Raw genomic sequence first — 20,937 nt, 5'->3', positions numbered from 1 at the left:
CGATTAACCCATCTAGACCTGATTGGTCCAACTTAGACACTTCTGTTTACAATCCTTATAACGAGTACAAGACAGATTACGTAGATCGTGATCGACACTTATTCTACAATCTGCATTTGTGTATAGGTATCATTACTATTGAGTATGAAGCCATCACCCGACAACCAATGAGGGACAAGCATTTGCTGCTTGAATCATTGGGTGAAAATGATAGCTATTGTGAAAATAATATTTTAATTGATTTAAATACACAAGAGCACGTAATCACACAAGTAATACAGTGATAAGTAGATCATCTCCACAGAGATTGCAAAATAGAGATATAGGCAAAACAATTACTAAACAACTTAAAAGTATAACAACCAAATGTGTTGTTTATAAGCTAAAAGAAATATTAAAGAGATGGAAATACTGAAATTACAACTAAACTAAATAAAGAAATTTGAAAGAAATATGTGGATTGTAAAATGGACTTGAATTACTGCTTCCCCCTATGTTAGTTATCGTGAACAAATTGTGACAACAATATTTTAGCGAAACTCCCAGGTTCAAGAATTCACTAAACATTCACAAAAATTTCCCAAATTTTATGATATTAATTCTTTTACCTAATTAAACACATTCCTATGCCAAATCAGATTTAAGAATGAAAATTCAAGGTTTAATTCTCACAAGTTACACAAGGCAAATAACACATCCCTATGTTACTTACTAATAAACAATAAGCATACTTCAATGCACAAGAGAGATTTCACTAAAATAAGGCACAAGAAATTACTACACTATAACATAGCGTTCATCAAAAATTCAAGCCACACAAAAATTAGTTCATCGCTGAGTTAAAGGGCATTAACGCAAATTTAATACAACCCATAAAATATTCGGATCATAAATCAAACTAGAAAATATAAAATGAAGTTAGAACTTGGAGAAAGAACAAATCCAAATGATGCTTGAGATCCTTTATGTGTCCCCCTCCTTTTCTTGTGCGATTTCTGATTTTTCTTCCTTTCTTTCTTGCTTTTTCTTTCCCAAAAATGGCAGCCTCCCTCAATATGCGCCTGATTCTTCTCTTTGTACCTCTAGGTTTCCCAATTTGGCAATCCAAGTACAATATTGCCACTCTTTTTGGTATATACATGGGTCTCATCTTCCTTTCCTTTGACATTTACTTCCAATTTTTTACTCATGATTTCTATACTTGCCACCTCAGCCACTATTCTAGCTCATCCACTGAATTTCCAAGTACGCTTAGGTGTCCAAAAACAATCCGATCAAAATGCTTCAGCAAAATCTGCTTTGCTGCTGCAAACCTGCTAATTCAGCAATCAAAATTTAACTTAGATAGTATCACATGTTAGGTCAGTCTTTGTACAAATATCTATTCATGAAACTATTGTCTTCAACCCATTAGCTATTAAAAACTACAAAAATAACTAAATTTAAGTAAGATCATAAAAACACAAAATTTAGTTACAAAAGTTAATAATAAACTAACATCACCAACGATTTTTTCACATTTATAAGTTCAAAAGCACATGAAATAACTCTTTATTCAAGAGTTATCACATCCCCAAACTTATGACATTACTCGTCCTTGAGTGATGAATCTAAAAAGATAACAAAGAGACACAAATGACACAAACTAAACAATGAAAGAACAAGGAAACAAAAAAACAAGACACAACAAAATAGGATAAACTTTGCTTTGCCAATGGTAAAAAGGAGAAGGCTCTCGGGAATTTTATTTTTTAAATAAGAGAAGTTGAATTTCAATCTTACATAAGCATTAAACCAAATTATTCAAGCATTAATGTTGCTACCAAAATATGAATCAAGTGTTTCACTTTTTAGTGCATGCATAACTTTCTCTAAACATTTTCAATCACCAAAAATCAAGCTAGACCTTGGTCCTAAAGCTTAAATAATGTCTCCATAAGTTACTTAGTGTTTCCCTCTCCACTATGTAGACAACACCACACAAAATATCAATAGGACTTTATCAAGCTTGTAATGATAGGCTAGGGTGAAGGTAGGATAAGAGATATTAATTTTGGCTCGAATCACCCTAAGCACCTCAATCTTTCTAGGACCTAAATGAATGCACACATTAATTTTCCCAAAGAAGACCCCACAAAAAAATGTAACTCTAGCCACTAGCCTTTATTACTAAATACAGAAACAAAATCTAAAATAAACTTTTCTTTTAATTGAAGAGTTACACCCCAAACTTATTTACAAACATAATTACTTTTTTGTTCCCTTTTTCTTTTCTGATTTTTTTTAACTCTACTTTGATGCAAGGGAGTGCACTCTTTAATTTTTACTTTTGATTTTTTTTTCTTTTTGGATTTTCTATTTTTTTTAGAATGAAAATAAACAACTAGATGGAAAGAGAACAAGAAAAATGAGAATACACTCTCCCCCCCAAACTTAAAATCAACATTGTCCCCAATGGTGAAAACAAACAAAAGAAAAAAATGAAAAACGCTCACCCAATGCCTTTCACACTCTCTATGCCCCTCAACCCCCAAAATACAACAACAAATAAATTCTATAAAGATCAAGGTGCTAAAGGGTTTGGTCAAAAGAGGTGATTATATATATAAAGCTAGGCTAATAAGCGGCTAAACAAGAAAATGACACTTAAGCTCAACGAGGTGACTATGGATAAAATGAATAGGTAGGCTTCAAAGGCTCAAATGGTCCAATGATGGCCTATATCATGTCATCGGTGTGGTGTTGTCTAGGATTTTGCCTCAAGGAAAATCACTAAGTAATTCTAGAAACTTAAGCTCTCATAAGAAACTAGCTCTTTCTAGGGTCTCAAAAATTGTTTAATCAAGCTATGCACACACTAAAAAGAAAAGCACTCTCATCAATCAATTGTTAGCAACATTCACACCCAAAGAATTTAGTTTAAAACTTATGAAAGAAAGACATTCATCTTCAACTTAGATTTATTATATTTTTGTAGTTTTTCAAGATCGTCATCAAGCCCCCTAGGCAAACAATAACTAAAACAAAGATTATCCTCAAAAGATCAACGAAACAACAGGACAAGGACACTATATTCAACAAGACAAAACAAAACAAATACTAAACAATAGACTACGAAAAGTAAACAATAGGACAATCTAAAACAGAAATTAAGTACAGAATATTAAGTACAGAAAAAAAGTTGGGTTAAAGATACTCCCTGCGCCTATTCCTCAGAATTGGCATCAGAAGGAATAGGGTCGTCTTGAACAACTGGAGCTGCCCACTTTTCCAAAATGGAGCTAGGGAATGCAAGAAAGGCAGCAGTCGGCTTGGCGTAGTTCCACTGAAGGGACTTGATTAACGCCGCATCCCGATGTTTAGCATATTTCCAGTAGGGTTGCTGCTGAGTTTCAAGAGATACCATCCGCCCAAGAATTTTCCACTGCTGAGCAAGGAGGTCTGCGAGTGTGGGAGCAAGGGGGGGGGGGGTTTGTGGAGGCGCGGTGGATGGCCTAGCTTCATATACAAGCTCTCGACTCTGAATAGCAGTGAGGAAGTCAATGTCTCGGCACTCAAAGAGTACATCCTTAGTGGACTCATAAGGCACCGCAGCTCAAAGGCACAACTGCGTGATGATCGATAGAAAGAATTACTTGCCTTTTTTATTTTTGGCACAACTAACAATCTGCCTTGTGATCAGCTTGCCCACATCGAAGCTAAAACTCGCCAACATACAATATAGCAGAACTAGCCGCTCTTTGGACACCGTACTGTCACGTGTGGTAGGCAGCAGACAACATTTGAGGAAATGCAACCACACTCCAGCTTCAGGTAAAACAGAGGTGTGCAATAGAGTACGCACACTATTGGAAGAGACACACCATTGAGTGCTGGGATATGCGACAAGCTGCAGTGCCTTGTCAAAATTTTCTGGTGCAGGGGCCACTACCATATCATTATAAACAACGCGCTCAAAGTTGTCCAGCCCAAATACCAAATTAAAAGCCTCACCAGAAAATGTAATAGCCTTGCCACGAACAATCACTTCAGAATTTTGAGAGGACACCATGTTAGCCTAAAACTCACGCACCAATGGAATGATAGCATGCTCAGGATTTTGACAGAAATTTTGCCAATTATGTTGCTCAATGACGTCACTGATGAAGACTAGCACCTCAACAATGATAGGAAAAAATTATTTCTCGGGAAGCAACTTCTTTGTCTTAATGGACTCATATTTCTCCTTGGCTTGAGCAGAAACAAATTTCCGAGAGGGAACTGAAGGGACTGGAATTTTCTTGGTCTTTGGGGTCGGTACAGCAGTAGGTTTTGGCTTGGGCACAACTTTTGTGGTAGTTGTGGTCTTTTGTGTCTTGGGTTGAGGTGCGTCTGATGCGGGTTAGGCTGGCCTTTTGGATTTTGAGATGCTTGGTGTTGTCTTAGTTGTTGGTTTTGTAGTGATTTGGGTAGGGTCATTTACAGTGGTTGGTGAAGGAAATGGTGGTGGGGTAGTGTGTGGGATAGTGGGAATCTGTTTAGCTGGTGGTGGTATAGAGCTTGGGGCAGTAGATCTCTTTTTTGCTGGTGGTGGGATAGAGGTTGGGGCAGTAGATTTCTTTTTGGCTGGTGGTGGGGTAGAGGGTGGTTTGGATTTCCTTCGTTGAGCTTTTGTTTTGGTGGCCGTATTTGTTAGGAAAAATATATTTGCCTCAATGGAAATGGTAAGAAATTACAACTCTATGCAATATATTACAAATAAATAATGATTGATTAAAAAGAGTTACAACTCTATAACTAAAAAATTACAAATAAACAAAGAAAATGAAGAAGATGATGAAGAAGAAGAGAATGGTGAGAATGCAACTCTAAGCAAAAGATTACAAGTAAAATAAAGGTGGTTGAAACAAAAGAAAGGATTACAACTCTTAAACAAAATATTCAAGTAAAAAGAACAAGAGAATAAGAAGAAAACAATACAATAAAATGGAGAATAGAAATACAAGAAAACTCTCACTTACACAACCTATGTGAAGAGGGTTGGGGATCACCAACTTGAACAAGGTTTAAAACCTTTGTCCAAAAGCTTATTTCCCCCTAACTCAAGCACTAAGGGATCTCTCTCTAATATTGGAAAAGCTTTTTGGAATTATCCAGCCTTAAGGTGTTTCTAGCCAAGTGCTCTAATGGATAGAAATGTTGTGTCTTACAAGTGAACTATAGGCTCCTATTTATAGAGTTTAGAGACACTCTTTGAATTTCAAATTCCACCAACACCCATGGTTGTTACCAGTGTTTAATTGGATTAATATGGAATTAAACATGAGATTTGGGAGTTATTTGGGTTTTTTGAGCCATTCAACAAAGATTGAAAAAACTGAAAAATTGGTCAGTTTTTGGCATGTGGTCGCAGCGAGAGACATTAGTGGCCGCGGCCACTAGTCTCTGTCCCACAGGCCACGAACACCAACATTCAGTGACCGCGGCCACCGACCAATTTTAGCACTTAAAAATGTGTTATTTTTTCAAACGATTCCAAACCCTCCCAAATGATTTTGTAACTCCCAAAACACATTATTGGGGTTAAAATCATATCTCTAACAGCCATATAACATATGGCTTTATGAAATTCATCTCAATATTGTGTAACAACAAATTTACACAATAAAGGGTAATGTTTGGAAGTTACAAATTTGTAACACCAAATATGTTACATTATTTGGATATATCTCATATATCTAAATATTGTAACTCTTTATTATATGTTACAATATGTGACACTCTTTGTCACATTTATTTAATCTAAAAACATTATATTATAATATAATATAATATTACATTATATTATAAAATAATATAACAATATTTGGCAAAATGGGATTAGATAAATCACAAGTCAACAACACAGCAAAACGACCACCCAAACAATAAATACACTCTTTATCAATGAAGAGAGTGGAAACAGAGCAATATAAAAGCACCAAGACTAATATTGCCAGCAAGCTAATCCATTTCGAATGACTGCCCCCAAGATCAACAGTTTGATAGCAAAGAACCCAACAATATTCACAATAATAGCACAGGAACACGAAAAATAATACCCAAAATGGAACTGCTAGACCGAGAGAGTATTGGCCTTACTGACACTCAGAGCTTGCTGATGTGGGCATGAGCTCAGTCTAATTTGTTCTAGACTCAGGCTTGGAGATGCTCTTGGGCTCCGGCTAAGATGGAAATAGGGATAGGCATGGGCTAAATTTCTTCTCACGCACACGGAATCTCACCTGGGTGTCGAGGTGATGGGGTGCGTCTGAATAAACCGGCAAATAGGCTCTCAAAGGATAGGGGTTGGTGGCTTGGGGAGGCAGGGAGAAAATTGCGCCTCAGTACCGAGCGAATGGTGCCTAGGTGCTTTGGATTTGGGGCGCCTTGAGTGCTCCAGTGGGCTGGACAACGCATGCGGAATCGCACCTTAGCAGTGGCGCTCGAATGCAACCGCACCAGGGTCCGATGGTGGTGGGTCGCGTTTGTCCAATTCTGGCACCTGGGTCCAAATCTTGGGGCCGCTCGGCTGTGTTTCTCGCAGCTGGGGCCTGGGTAGAATCAGGGTTCGATGATGAGAGGCTCACTTCTTGGGTCGCCATGGGTAGAAAGGAACCGAGAGTATTGTGGTGAGGGGGGGAAATGGGGAATACGGGTTAGGGAAAAATAGGGCATTCGAGGTTGTGAGTTCCTTAGACTTAGGGGTTATTTGGCATACATATATATATTTAGTATTATATATATATTTTTCTGAACGAAACCATGCCCCAGACTTGCATGCTCCAAAATTGCCAAAATTTTGCTTCAGCAAAAATTTTGACGGAACCCCTTCGTTTTTTTCGGAAATTTTTGCTCCTTGTTTGCCGCAGCAAAAATGTCGCAAAACCATCAGACCCAGAACTGACTTCCAGAATGCCAATTTTTCACCTTTTAACCCCTGAAACACAAGAAAAAAAAATGTAACACCACTTCCAGAAATAACATAATCGCATGAAATTAAACTAACAAAACTAAAGAATTAAAAGAAATAAGATGAACAACAACTACATATATATTTATTTATATATTATATTTTATATATATGTAGTTGTTTTTTTATATATACATATTATTTTACACTTCTTCCTTTTTGGGTTGTCTTACAATTAGTGCCTGAATCACTTGACAACCCAAAACAACAACGACTTTAAGGATTCTCCAATGTGATGGAGGTCTTCTCACGATCGACCTCACCTCCCCAATAATTTTTCAAGCGCTTCCCATTCACTTTAAATTTCTTTCCGGATTGATCGTCCCGAACATCAACTGCTCCAAAGGGATAAACATTCAACATGGTGAACAGGCCTAACCAACGGGATTTCAATTTGCCCAGAAACAGTTTCAAGCGTGAGTTAAAGAGTAACACTTTTTGCCCCTTCTCAAAGACTCGAGCTTGAATTTTTTGGTCATGCCACCTCTTTTTTTTCTCCTTATATAGCTTAGCATTTTCATAGGAGAAAAACCTCATCTCTTCCAACTCATTAATTGTAATTTATGAGCTTCTCCAGTAGCTTGGAGATCCATATTCAACATCTTAGTGGCCCAATATGCCTTATGCTCCCACTCAACGGACAAATGGCAAGCTTTTCTAAAAACAAAACAATACGGTGACATTCCCAAAGGGGTTTTGAAAGTCGTTCTATAGGCCCAAAGAGCATCATCCAATCTAAGAGACCAATCTTTTCTAGTAAGATTCACCACTTTCTCTAGGATTCATTTGATCTCTCTATTGGATATTTCCGCTTGACCATTTGTTTGAGGGTGGTAGGTTGTTGCAATCTTGTGTTTCACACTATATTTGGCTAACAAAGCCGCCAAAATCTTGTTCACAAAGTGGGTGCCCTCATTGACATCACCCAATAAACACCTAAGCGGTCGCAGTAGTAATCAGGTAAGTCGTATCCACAGAGAGGTAAAATACATGTAAAAAGAAAGATTAGTAAATTAGAAATAATAAACTTTGAAATAATGTAACTTTGAAAAAGAATAATTTTTTTTAAACACTAAATAAACAAAATTGATGAATTAGAATCAAAGAGAAAATATGGAAGGCATAGGTTTCATTCACGCAAACATAAATATATATATATACATTTTAATAAAATTGATTCATTCTACTCAACTATAATTCTACACTATTAATTAAAGTTGGGAAATATATATAATAAAGCTTACCTTAAAATATGTTCTTAATTAAATTATACTAACTTCTAATTTTAAAAACCTATCATATTATATACATTAGAGCAACAAAATACCAATGGCTGAATGTAGTAAAAAGCATATAATATAACAAATATCCTAAATTAAATCAAGAGCCTAAATTACATAAGAAAAGTATGACTAGACTTATGTAAAAGACACTAATAAATTTAGAATAAAAATTAGAAGAAAATAAATTTAATTGTAACAAAGATATAGAAATGTAGAACAAAATAAAGAATCAATATATTAAAAATATAATGTGAAACATGAAATTCACTCTAGCCTTTCCACAAGAGAATTTAGCCTAAAATAGGTATTGTTTTCACTCAAAAAAGTGTAAAAGAAATGAAAGAAAAATAGGAAAAAGAATGTTGTTCTCTCTAACTATGCTCTCCACAATTAATTCCACAATCTGATGAATTTTTCCTACATTTGGCTCCCTATTTATAGTGGAAATAGGACCCAAAATGTGTGCATTTGTGTACAAAATAGTGGGAAAGTGGCTATAAAAAATTGATGGAAGTGGGGCAAGTGGTGTTGGGCCATGGGGGACAGCCGCCAGGCACTAGGTTGCATGGCAGCAGCTGGTTGGCTCATCTGGGAGGCACGTCACGCGGATGGGACAGCTCATCAGATCGTGGTAGGCGCGCATCAGGGAGGCTTCAAGCGGCTTGGCTCAGCTTGGCTCGCTCGGCTGGGCTGGGCTGCTGGCTGCTGAAAAATTTAGGCCTGGGCTCGGTTTTGGGCCTAATTTTTTCATAAATGTTGTTTTTTTCATGATTTCTTCAATTTTCATTCTTTCTTTCTTCTTTCTTTTTCTTTGTGTCAAAATACATTTTATTTCCTGAAAATTAAACACAAATTTAATTAAAATTAATATTTTCAAATATAAAATATATGACAATAAATCCATGAAAATATTAATTAAAACTTAATTAATTTTAAACTTCAGGACTAATAAAATGATACTTTTGAACACTAATCACAACCCCCAACCAACTTATTGCTAGTCTCTAGCAATTCAAATGAAATAATAAATGTCAACAAGATATATTTCAGGTCAAAAATTATAAAAGAACTTAAGTATTAACACAAAATGTTAGTAACAAGTGAACAAGAGTTATCAAAATTTATTTTGAATAAATCTAGAGTTGTGAGTGTGTGCACCAAACTTGAACCTTCTTACCGCAAACCATAGCACATAAAGCCTTCGAAATTTCACCAATTAAAAGTCTCAACTCCATTAACCTCTCATGTAATTGAAAATATTTAAAGTTAAGGTTTCGCTCATGGAGTTGGAAATAAAGAAGTAAGCACTCATCAAATGGATATAGATTTAGGACAAACTTTTAAATAATCATTGAAATGAAGATAGGAAATAAATTATTTGGACAACCACCATAAAGAGTACCAGAAAACCAGTTTTTTGGGAATTCTAACTTAAATAGACAATCTTTACATTTATTCTAAGAGCCATAAAGTAAAACAAGAAATTAATAAACACAGTTTTTTGTTTTGAACACAAGAGACAACATAATTGAAAATGATACAACTATTGCTCTTGTGTTTTTCTTCTTTTTATTCAATATTTTTTTCTTTTTCTTTTTCTTTTTTTTCGTCTCTTTTTTTTATGAAGAACATAATAAAAGGCTCTCTTATAAGATTTGTCTATAGAAAATATTATCCCTAAAACATCATCCATTCATAGCACAATACCTTGTCCAAATAATTATAGCCATTTCTAAGAATCAATAAAACATTTAAAATTGTTTTCTCAAGTCTCACCTCTCAAGTCTATGGAAAATTTCTAAGCAAATATGTGCTAACAACCATCTTACCACAACATGTGGCATGTGTATTAGGTTACTCTAGAGAAACTCGTTGGTTTGGCTCAAATTATTTTTCTTAGGATCTGCCTGTCATGGGCCGCTTTCATTCTAGCCTTGTAGATCCTAGAGTTATCATAAGCATCATTCCTTAACTCCTCAATTTCTGACAACTGAAGCTTACGAATGAGTCTTGCCACCTTGAGATCAAAATTTAGGCTTTTAACTAACCAATAAGCTTTGTGTTCCAGCTGAACCAGATGGTGGCATGCTTTTCCATAGACTAGCCAATAAGGAGACATACCAAGTTGAGTTTTGTAAGCAGTGCAATATGCCCAGAGAGCATCAAGAAGTCGTGGAAACCAATCTTTGCGGTCAGGATTAACTGTCTTTTCTAATTGCTTAATTCCTCGGTTGGCTAACTCAGCTTGGCCATTTGTTTGTGGGTGATAAGGCAATGCAACCTTATGAATTACACCATACTTTTGCATTAAGGTCTCAAAAGAATAGTTGCAAAAATTGGTGCCTTGATCACTTATGATGGCTCATGGTGTGCCAAACCTAGATAACATATTTTCCTTTAAGAATTTCACAACAGTTGTGTTATCATTATTTCGACAAGGCACAGCTTCCACCCATTTTGAGACATAGTCTATGGTGAGGAGAATGAAAGGTAGCCAGAAGAAGGTGGAAATGGTCCCATAAAGTCTATCCCCCAACAATCGAATATTTCTATTACAAGAATTGGGTTTAATGGCATCATATGTCGCCGGGACAAAGCACCTAATTTCTGACACCTTCAACATGATCGACAGAAATTGTTAGTGTCTTTGAACAAAGTGGGCCAATAAATACCACACTGTAAGATTTTTGCAGCAGTCTTTTTCATAGACAAAATTTCAGGACACTAAAAATTTCATCATCTAGAATGCAATGTCACATAGTTTGGTCGGGACAATAGAAGTTACGAACCTCGACAAAAAATTTACGTTTATCTTGTGCACTCCATGCAGTTGGAAGCTCGTCAGTCACTAAGTAATTAACAATATGAGCGTACCATGGCAACTTAGTGACTACGAAGAGATGTTCATCAGGGAAGTCATCTCGAATGGTTGGGCCATCAGGAAAATCAGAAAATTCAAGACTAGATAAGTGGTCTACTACCAAGTTTTCAACTCCTTTCTTGTCCTTTATGGTCAGATCAAATTCCTATAACAGAAGGATCCACCTAATTAAACGCACCATAGCATCATTTTTGGAAATGAGGTATTTTAAGGCGGAATGTTCCGTAAAGACTATGATAGGTGAACAAATCAGGTAGGAACAAAACTTTTCAAGTGCGAATATTACAACAAGTAACTCATTTTCAGTAGTAGAATAGTTCATCTAAGCACTGTCAAGAGTTCTACTTGCATCGTAGACAACGAAGGGCTTCCCTTCCCTTCTTTGACCTAAGAGGCCTGTATAGCATAATTGCTAGCATCACACATGACTTCGAACAGTAAGTTCCAATCTTGTGGCTAAAAGATTGGGGCGGAAGTGAGTTTTGCAACAAGCATTCGGAAAGATTCCTCACACTCAGGTGTCCAACTCAACAGAACATCTTTTGCTAGGAGGTTTGACAAAGGGCGAGCAATTGTCGAGAAATTTTGTATGAACCTCCTATAGAATCCTACATGCCCAAGAAAAGATCGAATGTCTTTAACAGTCTTGGGGGTGGGCCGTTTTGATATGAGTTCAATCTTTGATACATCGACCTCAATTCCTCATTCCGACACGACATGCCCCAAGACTATGCCTGATCGCACCATGAAATGACACTTTTCTTAGTTGAGTACCAAGCCTTTCTCTTTGCAACGTTTAAGCACAGACTCTAAATTGAGAAGGCTTGATTCAAAGGAATCTCCAAAGACTGTCAAATAATCCATGAGTACTTCCATATATTTCTCAATCATATCACTAAATATGCTCATCATGCATTGCTGGAAAGTGGCTGGAGCATTGCACAGGCCAAATGGCATACACTGGAAGGAAAAAGTACCAATAGGACAAGTGAATGTGGTCTTATCTTGATCTTCTAAGGCAATCTCAATTTCATAATACCCTGAATAACCATCGAGAAAACTATAGAAAGGATGACTCGCCACACGTTCCAATATTTGATCGATGAATGGAAGTGGAAACTGGTCTTTGCGAGTGGCTGTATTTAATTTTCTATAATCAATGCACATGTGCCACCCAGTTGTGACCTTGGTAGGCACAAGTTGATCTTCACTTGTGTTAAAAGGTCTAGGATTTCACCATGATTTTCAAGTATCTTTCTAGTAGATTTCAAAGCTTGAGGAAAGAGTGCCTTTACTGGAATGCTTATTGGCATATCATCATTTGGAGCGAACATTGATGTACTTGTTGTCTTAGTTGACGGTGAAACCGTACTTTAACCACTTCGAGTAGAGATGGCATTAACCTCTTTGAAATTTGTATATGGAGAGGAGGAGGTTTGTGCCATGTGTTTCCCTTTTTGATGGATTAGAGGATGAGCGCGAAGTCTACCATGCTCTTAAATTTCCAAAGTAGTGTTTAGCTTTGTCATTTGGATTTTTATGTCTTTCATTTCCTCTACCATTTGTGTGAAACAAGATTTGAGCTCTTGAGTTGAGGCTATTTGTGTTTGCGCAAGCATTTGCAAAGTATTCTCAAGAGAATTACTTGATTGCATGTTATTCTGATGAGCAATGTATGCTTTTGGCGGTTGTTGCTGCTCAGGTCTCCATTGGCTACTAGATGCCTGGCGACTGTCCCTCATGCTCCTGCCATGCCTGATGCCGAGCCAACCAGCTGAAATTTGGATGGTTGCGCCAAACGGGATTGTAAGTGTTTGAGAAAGGGTTATAAGGCTTCTTGTTATCCTCTAAAGCATTGCATTGTTCCTCATTTCCTCCTCTTAACTCACCAAGAGTTGGGCACTCTTGCGGTTGATGTTCCACCCCTCCATAGATGAAGCATGGATCTTGTGTCTCTATCTTTGCAGCCATGTGGATTCCTCTACCTTCTTGAGATTTTAAAGCCTGGAATTGTTGTCTCAATGATTCAATTTGGCTTTTGACATTATCATCTTCCCTCAATTGGTAGATTCCAGTTGATCGTGGCTTGTCCATAGGACTCAATCCATTCCATGTGTAGGACTATTCAGCGAGATCATCAAGGTACTCGAAAGCTTCATTGGGATCTTTATGAAGGAATTTGCTATTGCACATCATTTGTATGAATTGTCTTTGTCCGGTTGTGAGACCGTCATAGAAATTGTTGATCAGACACAAACTTTCGTATCCATGATGTGGGCATTGATTTATTAAATCTCTAAACCTCTCCCAGACCTGATGGAAAGTTTCATGGTCTTTCTCGATGAAAGTAGAGATCTTCCTCTTAAGGTTGCTAGTCTTATGGGGTGGGAAATATTTGGCAAAGAATGCTTTTGTCATTTCATCCCTTGTTCCGATATATCTAGGCCTTAAGGAATACAACCAGATTTTTGCTTTGTCTTTGAGAGAGAAAGGAAAAAATTTCATTCTCACAATGTTGGTGACATCAACTCGGTTGTTGAATGTAGCCACCACCTCTTCAAATTCCTGTATATGCACGTACAGACTCTCATTTTCTAACCCATGGAAGGTTGGCAAGAGGTTAATCATGTCAGGTTTGAAATCGAAATTTTGCATATTCTTGGGATACATTATGCATGAAGGTGTGGCTGTACGCGTAGGCTATAAATAATCCTATAGTGTTCTTGGTTGGACTTCATCTTGTTGAGCCATCGTGGGTGGTTCAGAAAGTCTTGGTGAATCAGGTGAATTTGAACGAATGGAAGAAAATGATGAACTAGGAGAGTTTTCTAAAGCTTCTACTTGTTGTCTCACAAATCTCCCTAGTGCGTCTCTATTTCGTGGCATAAATTTTTGTTATTATTATATATATTTTTTATTTTGTAAGTATTATAAGCGCAAGTGTGTAATAATGTAATAAGTATACACCAAAAATGTTCCTAGGCCAATTGGGAAGGCTGCCAAGGTACCACTTTAGGCCCAAGAGCTTTTCTAGAACTCTCCGAGGTTCTTAGAAAAGGTTGGAGGGTAACGCTAACACAGACCTTATTTAAGAACTAATTTTTCTAAGATAGAACATGTTTAGTTTTTACTCATTTACAAAATTACACAAGTGTTCTCAATACTTCTTTTTGCTCTGTTTTGTTTTATGCTTTAAAATTTTATGCTTTTATTTCAGAAAAAACCTAAATTTAGAAAATAAATTTTAAACCTAAAAGTAAAATAAATAATTAAAAGAAATGAATAAATAAAAAAAACTAAAAATAAATATTACTAAGGAAAAAAAATAAAAGAGAAATTAAAACAATATTATACTACTTTTTTAAAAAAAAAATTAATTTACTATGCAAACCTTTAATTGTAGAATTACCTCCCAGGCAACGACGCCAAAATTTTGATATCGCCCAATAAACTCCTAAACGGTCGCAGTAGTAATCGGGCTATGTCGTATCCACAGAGAGGTAAAATAATAAAAAAAAATAGTAAATTAGAAATAATAAACTTTGAAAAATAATATTTTTTTTAAACACTAAATAAACGAAATTGAGGAATTAGAATCAGAGAGAAAACATGGAAGGCATAAGTTTCATTCATTCAAACATATATATATTTTAATAAAATTGATTCATCCTACTCAGCTATAATTCTACACCATTAATTATAGTTGAAAAATATATATAATAAAGCTCACCATAAAATATGTTCTTCATTAAATTGTACCAACTTCTAATTTTCAAAACCTATCATATTATATACCTTAGAGCGACAAAATACCAATGGAAGAATGCACTAAAAAGCATATAATATAACAAATATCCTAAATTAAATAAAGAACCTAAATTACATAAGAAGATGATGACTAGACTTATGTAAAATGCACTAATAAATTTAGAATAAAAATTAGAAGAAAATAAATTAAATTGTAACAAAGATATACAAATGAAGAACAAAATAAAAAATCAATATATTAAAAATATAACGTGAAACATGAACTTCACTCTAGCATTTCCACAAGAGAATTTAGCCTAAAATAGGCATTGTTTTCACTCAAAAAAGTGTAAAAGAAATGAATGAAAAATAGGAAAAAGAATGTTTTTCTCTCTAACTGTACTCTCCACACTTAATTCCACAATCTAATGATTTTTTCCTACATTTGGCTCTCTATTTATAGTGGAAATAGGACCCAACATGTGTAAAATCGTGTACAAAATAGTGGGAAAGTGGCTACAAAAACTAATGGAAGTGGGGCAAGTGGTGTTGGGTCGTGGGGGACAATCGCCAGGCACTAGGATGCGTGGCAGCAACTGGTTGGCTCGTCAGGGAGGTGCGTCAAGCGGATGGGACAGCTTGTTAGATTGTGGCAGGTGCGCATCACGGAGGCTTCAGGCAGCTTGGCTCGCTCAGCTGGGCTGCTGGATGCTGATGACTTTGGACTTGGGCTCGGTTTTGGGCCTAATTTTGTCAAAAATGTCATTTTTTCATGATTTCTTCAATTTTAATTCTTTCTTTCTTTTTTCTTTTTCTTTGTGTCAAAATACATTTTATTTCCTTAAAATTAAACACAAATTAAATTGAAATTAATATTTTCAAATATAAAATATATGACAATAAATCCGTGAAAATGTTAATTAAAACTTAATTAATTTTAAACTTTAAGACTAATAAAATGATACTTTTGACACTAATCACTCATCATTTATAAGCACCCTTGGAGTGCCATGGCGAGTAAATACATGCTTATGTAAGAACTTTATAACCACCTTGGAATCATTGGTAGGACTTGCCATTGATTCAACCCACTTGGAGACATAGTCAACCACCACTAAGACATACAAATTTTCGAATGATAGTGGAAATGGCCCCATGAAATCGATTCCCCAAACATCAAACAATTCCACTTCAAGGATGAAATTCAAAGGCATTTCATTCCTTGCTGAAATATTTCCAACACATTGGTAACGATCACATCTTGTAGGAAATTCATGAGCATCCTTGAAAATAAAAGGCCAATAGTACCCCTATTGAAAAACCTTAGCTGTTTTCCTTTGCCCACCAAAATGTCCACCATAAGGAGCTGAATGACAATGCTCTAGTATACTCAAAACTTCATCCTTAGACATACAACGCCTCATGATTTGATCTGGACATTGCTTGTACAAATAGGGCTCATTCCAATAATAAAATTTTAGATCATGAAAGAATTTCTTAAGTTGCTGCCTATTTAAATCGGGTGTTTGTAAACCACTGAACAAATAGTTGACAACATCAGTGTACCATGGTGTAGTGACTTGGTTCCCACCCAAAAATTTCTCATCAGGGAATGTCTCTTTAATAAGCCCTTCACCTTGCTTTTCACTACCAGCTTCAAGTCTAGATAAATGGTCAGCCACTTGGTTCTCTGTTCCTTTTCTATTATGAATTTCCATGTCAGTTTTTTGAAGAAGAAGCAACCATCAAATAAGTCTTGGCTTAGCATCCTTCTTGGCTATTAGATACTTGATCGTTGAATGGTCTGTGTAAACCACCACTTTAGTCCCCACAAGATAAGCTCTAAACTTGTCAAAAGCAAACACCACCGCCGAAAGTTCTTTCTCGGTGGTGGTATAGTTCAATTGAGCATCGACTAATGTCTTGCTTGCATAATAAATGGAATGAAACACCTTCACTTTTTGCTGCCAAAGTAGGACACCCATAGCAAAATCACTAGCATCGCACATCAATTCAAAAGGAAGAGACCAATCTGGAGCTACAATGATGGGTGCAGTGATAAGAGCTTTCTTCAAAGTCACAAATGCTTCTTGACACTCCTTAGTGAACTCAAATGCTTGGTTTTGCTCAAGTAAGGAACAAAGGGGTTTGGAGATCTTCGAAAAATCTTTTATAAACCTCCTATAGAAGCCTACATGCCCCAAAAAGCATCTAATTCCCTTGACTGAAGTAGGTGGTGGAAACTTCTCAATGACTTCAATCATAGCTATATCTACCTCAATGTCCTTGTTAGAAATTCGATGACCCAATACAATGCCTTCTTGCACCATAAAATGGCACTTTTCCCAATTGAGCACCAAGTTTGATTCTTCACATCTCTCCAATACTTTCTCAAGATTAGCCAAACAAGCAGCAAAAGATTCACCAAACACTGAAAAATCATCCATGAAAACCTCTAGAATTTTCTCTACCATATCTGAAAAAATAGCCGTCATACAACGTTGTAATGTAGTGGGCGCATTGCATAAACCAAAGGGCATCCTCCTGAACGCAAATGTCACATATGGGCAGGTGAACGTAGTTTTTTACTTGATCTTCAGGGGCAATAGAAATTTGATTGTAGCCTGAATACCCATCCACACAAAATTTACTCCTTTCCCGCTAGTCTGTCTACCATTTGGTCAATAAAAGGATGTGGGAAATGATCTTTTCTTGTTGCTTTATTTAGCTTCCGATAATCCATACAAACACAGCAACCTGTCACTGTCCTTGTAGGAATCAACCCATTGTTGTCATTAGCTACCACCATGACTCCCCATTTCTCGGGAACACATTGAACCGAGCTGACCCACAAACTATCTGAGATTGGGTATATAATACCAGCATCAAGCCACTTAATCACTTCCTTTTTTACCACTTCCTTCATAATGGGATTCAGCCTTCTTTGTTGTTCAACGAAATTGATACAGGAATCTTCCAGCAAAATCTTATGCATACAAAGTGAAGGTCTTATACCCTTTATATCAATCATAGTCCAACTAATAGCCTTCTTGTATTTCTTCAACACATCCAGCAGCATATTCTCTTTTTCCACCCCCAACAATGTAGAAATAATCACCGGTAAAGTCTCTTCACACCCCAAATAAACATACTTCAAATGACTAGGCAAAGGCTACAATTCCAACTTTGATGGTTCTTGAATAGATGGCTTGGAAGGCTTGAAATTTATTTCCGATAACTCTAAACACTCAAAATTCCTTCCAACTTTCGTAAAAGGCTGCTTGGATTCCACCCATGTAACTTGGGTCTCTTCCTCTTTACTCATTCCTTCAAGCTCATCAAGTGAAATCACTCCCAATCCATCTTTACAAGTTTCTTTTAGCAATGCTTCAGCCACTATAGTACAATCACACTCAAAGAAGAGCATTCCTCAATCTCATCTGGAAACTTCATAGAGTTGAACACATTAAAGGTCACTTGTTTCTCATTCACCCTCATAGTAAGATTTCCTTTTTGGACTTCAATCAAAGTCCTTCCGGTGGCAAGAAATGGTCTTCCCAAAATTATTGGAACATCACTCTCCACTTCATAATCAAGAATAATGAAGTCCGCCAGAAAAATGAATTTATCAAATTGCACAAGTACATCTTCAATCTTGCCTTCCAGATGTGCCATAGATCGTTCCACTAATTGCAAAGTGATTGTGGTTCACCTTGCTTCTCCAATTCCTAACTTCTTGAAAATCGGCATGGGCATCAAATTGATACTATCCCCCAAGTCACAAAGTGCTCTACCAACATCTCTACCACCAATAGAACAAGGAATTGTAAAGCTGCCCGGGTCTTTAAATTTAGAAGGAATTTAATTCTTCAATGTTGCACTACAAGCTTCAGTCAAAGCCACAGTTTCAAATTCTCCAAGTCTCCTCTTCTTGGTTAAAATATCCTTCAAAAACATCACATAGTTGGGAATTTGTTCCAAAGCTTCCACCAACGATATATTGATGTGAAGTTGTTTCAAAACATCTAAATCTTTAGAATTGACAATCTTACTGCTGCTTTTGAAATCGCTGAAAAATGGTGGAGGTGGCTTGCTCATAGGCTTCTCTGTTACATTTTGCTGAGGAATTGCTGCAGTAATTGCTTCGGGATCAGCAGTTGACATTTCAAACTCACAACTCTGTCCTCCTTTTCCACACTACTTTTGATTGAAGTGGGCTCGCTGTTGCTCTTAGAATTATTCTCAGTCAACTCCAGATTTTTACCACTCCCAAGGTAACTGCCTTGCAATGCTCCTTACCATCTCTCCATGGATTTTTGGTATCACTAGGCAGGGTTCCTTGTGGTCTATTTTGTAGCTCATTAGCTAGTTTCCCCACTTGAATCTCTAGGTCCCCCAAGGATTTCGCTTAGCTCAGAATCACATAATCGTTCTTGGCCATATATTCTTTCATTAAACTCTCCAACAAGCTTGATTGAGACACTTGAGGAGGAGGTGGTTGAGCTCTTGGTGGTTGTTTAGAAAACCCCAGTGGATATGTAGGCTTCTTTTGCATTGGTGCTCCTCTTGAACTAGCTCCTTGACCCCCCCCCCCCCCCATGAGAAATTTGGATGCTGCCTCCACCCCAGATTATAAGAGTATAAATATGGGTTATTGTCGTTGCCATTTTGATTCCCCACTTAACAAACTAAAACGGGATTCAAAGAACAACTCTCAAAAGTGTGCCCATATCCACAATAAACACAAGACACATCTGCAACTTGTCCCATAGCAGCTGGTTGTACCATTCCCCCCAAACTCATGTTCTTGAGAAAGTTAGTCATTGATGAAACTTGAGCGGTCAAAGCTTTCAATGCATCCACTTCAAGTATACTAGCTACTTTTCGACTTGTTGAGGCTCTAGCATTGGACCATTGGTAATCGTTGCTAGCAACCCTTTCCAAAATCTTATAGGCTTCATTGTAGGACTTAGAGAGAATAGCCTCATTGGCTGAAGCATCCAACACCATGCAAGTGGAAGAATTGAGTCCATTATTGAATGTTTCCATTTGTATACAATGTTGAATCTCATGGTGTGGAAAATTTCTCAATAACTCCTTCAATATCTCCCAAGATTCACAAAATGATTCATCTTCCAGCTGCTGAAAAGACATGATTTCATTGTGAAACTTGGCATTTTTGGTAGGAGGAAAGTACTTCATCAAGAATTTTTCAGCTAACTCAATCCATGTAGTCACCGAGTCGGGAGGAAGGGTGTTGAGCTAAGCTCTAGCTCGATCCCTCAAAGAGAAAGGGAACAATTTCAACCTTAGGGCCTCGTCACTTACTCCTTGTAGCTTGAAAGAATCACTCACCTCCAAAAATGAATGAAGATGAAGGTTAGGATCCTCAGTAGGCAGCCCACTAAATGGACCCACTATTTGCAACATTTGGAACATCACGGAATTTAACTCGAATTTGGGTGCTTGAATTTCAGGCCTAACAATGCCTGGATTGAGTTTGTTGAACATGGGGGCAGCATACTTCCTTATGGCTCTCTCTCTATCATCAGCCATCGCAATCGCATTACCGACATTATTAGCACCCTTAACTCCTTCAACCTCTTCAGCCATATTAAGACGATTTTGAGCCCGTTGTTCCCTTAGTCTTCTTCTAACTGTTCATTCAATCTTAGGGTCAATAGGAGCTAGTTCAATGTCTTCTTGCTCATAAATACAGTAGATCACCTGAGAAAACACAAGAGCAAGCAAACATGGTTAGCTCAACAAAGAAAAAAAATAAATTGCAAGTAATTGATATTACAAAAATTTCTAATTCCAATCCACGACAACGGCGCCACAAACTTTTTGTGAAAATAATATTTTAATTGATTTAAATACGCAAGTGCACGTAATCACACAAGTAATACAATGATAAGTAGATCGTCTCCATAGGGATTGGAAAATAGAAAAATAGGCAAAACAATTACTATACAACTTAAAAGTATTAACAATCAAATGGGTTGTTTATAAGCTAAATGAAATATTAAAGAGAT

General features: G+C 36.7%; 2 non-coding genes across 2 annotated transcripts; both read left to right on the top strand.

Moving 5' to 3' along the window:
• The first annotated feature begins 13,418 nt into the window (after positions 1-13,418).
• LOC133780931 (small nucleolar RNA R71) lies at positions 13,419-13,525 on the top strand. The gene has a single exon (XR_009869736.1). It is a non-coding gene; the product is annotated as a small nucleolar RNA R71 (small nucleolar RNA).
• A 6,442-nt stretch (positions 13,526-19,967) lies between these two features.
• LOC133780733 (small nucleolar RNA R71) lies at positions 19,968-20,073 on the top strand. Its single transcript, XR_009869551.1, has one exon. It is a non-coding gene; the product is annotated as a small nucleolar RNA R71 (small nucleolar RNA).
• Positions 20,074-20,937: the final 864 nt, after the last annotated feature.

The sequence above is a fragment of the Humulus lupulus genome, chromosome 5, assembly GCF_963169125.1.
Source record: "Humulus lupulus chromosome 5, drHumLupu1.1, whole genome shotgun sequence".
Taxonomy (NCBI): Eukaryota; Viridiplantae; Streptophyta; class Magnoliopsida; order Rosales; family Cannabaceae; genus Humulus; species Humulus lupulus.
Note: the sequence above shows the minus strand (reverse complement) of the source record. Positions and strands in the feature narration are given on the sequence as shown.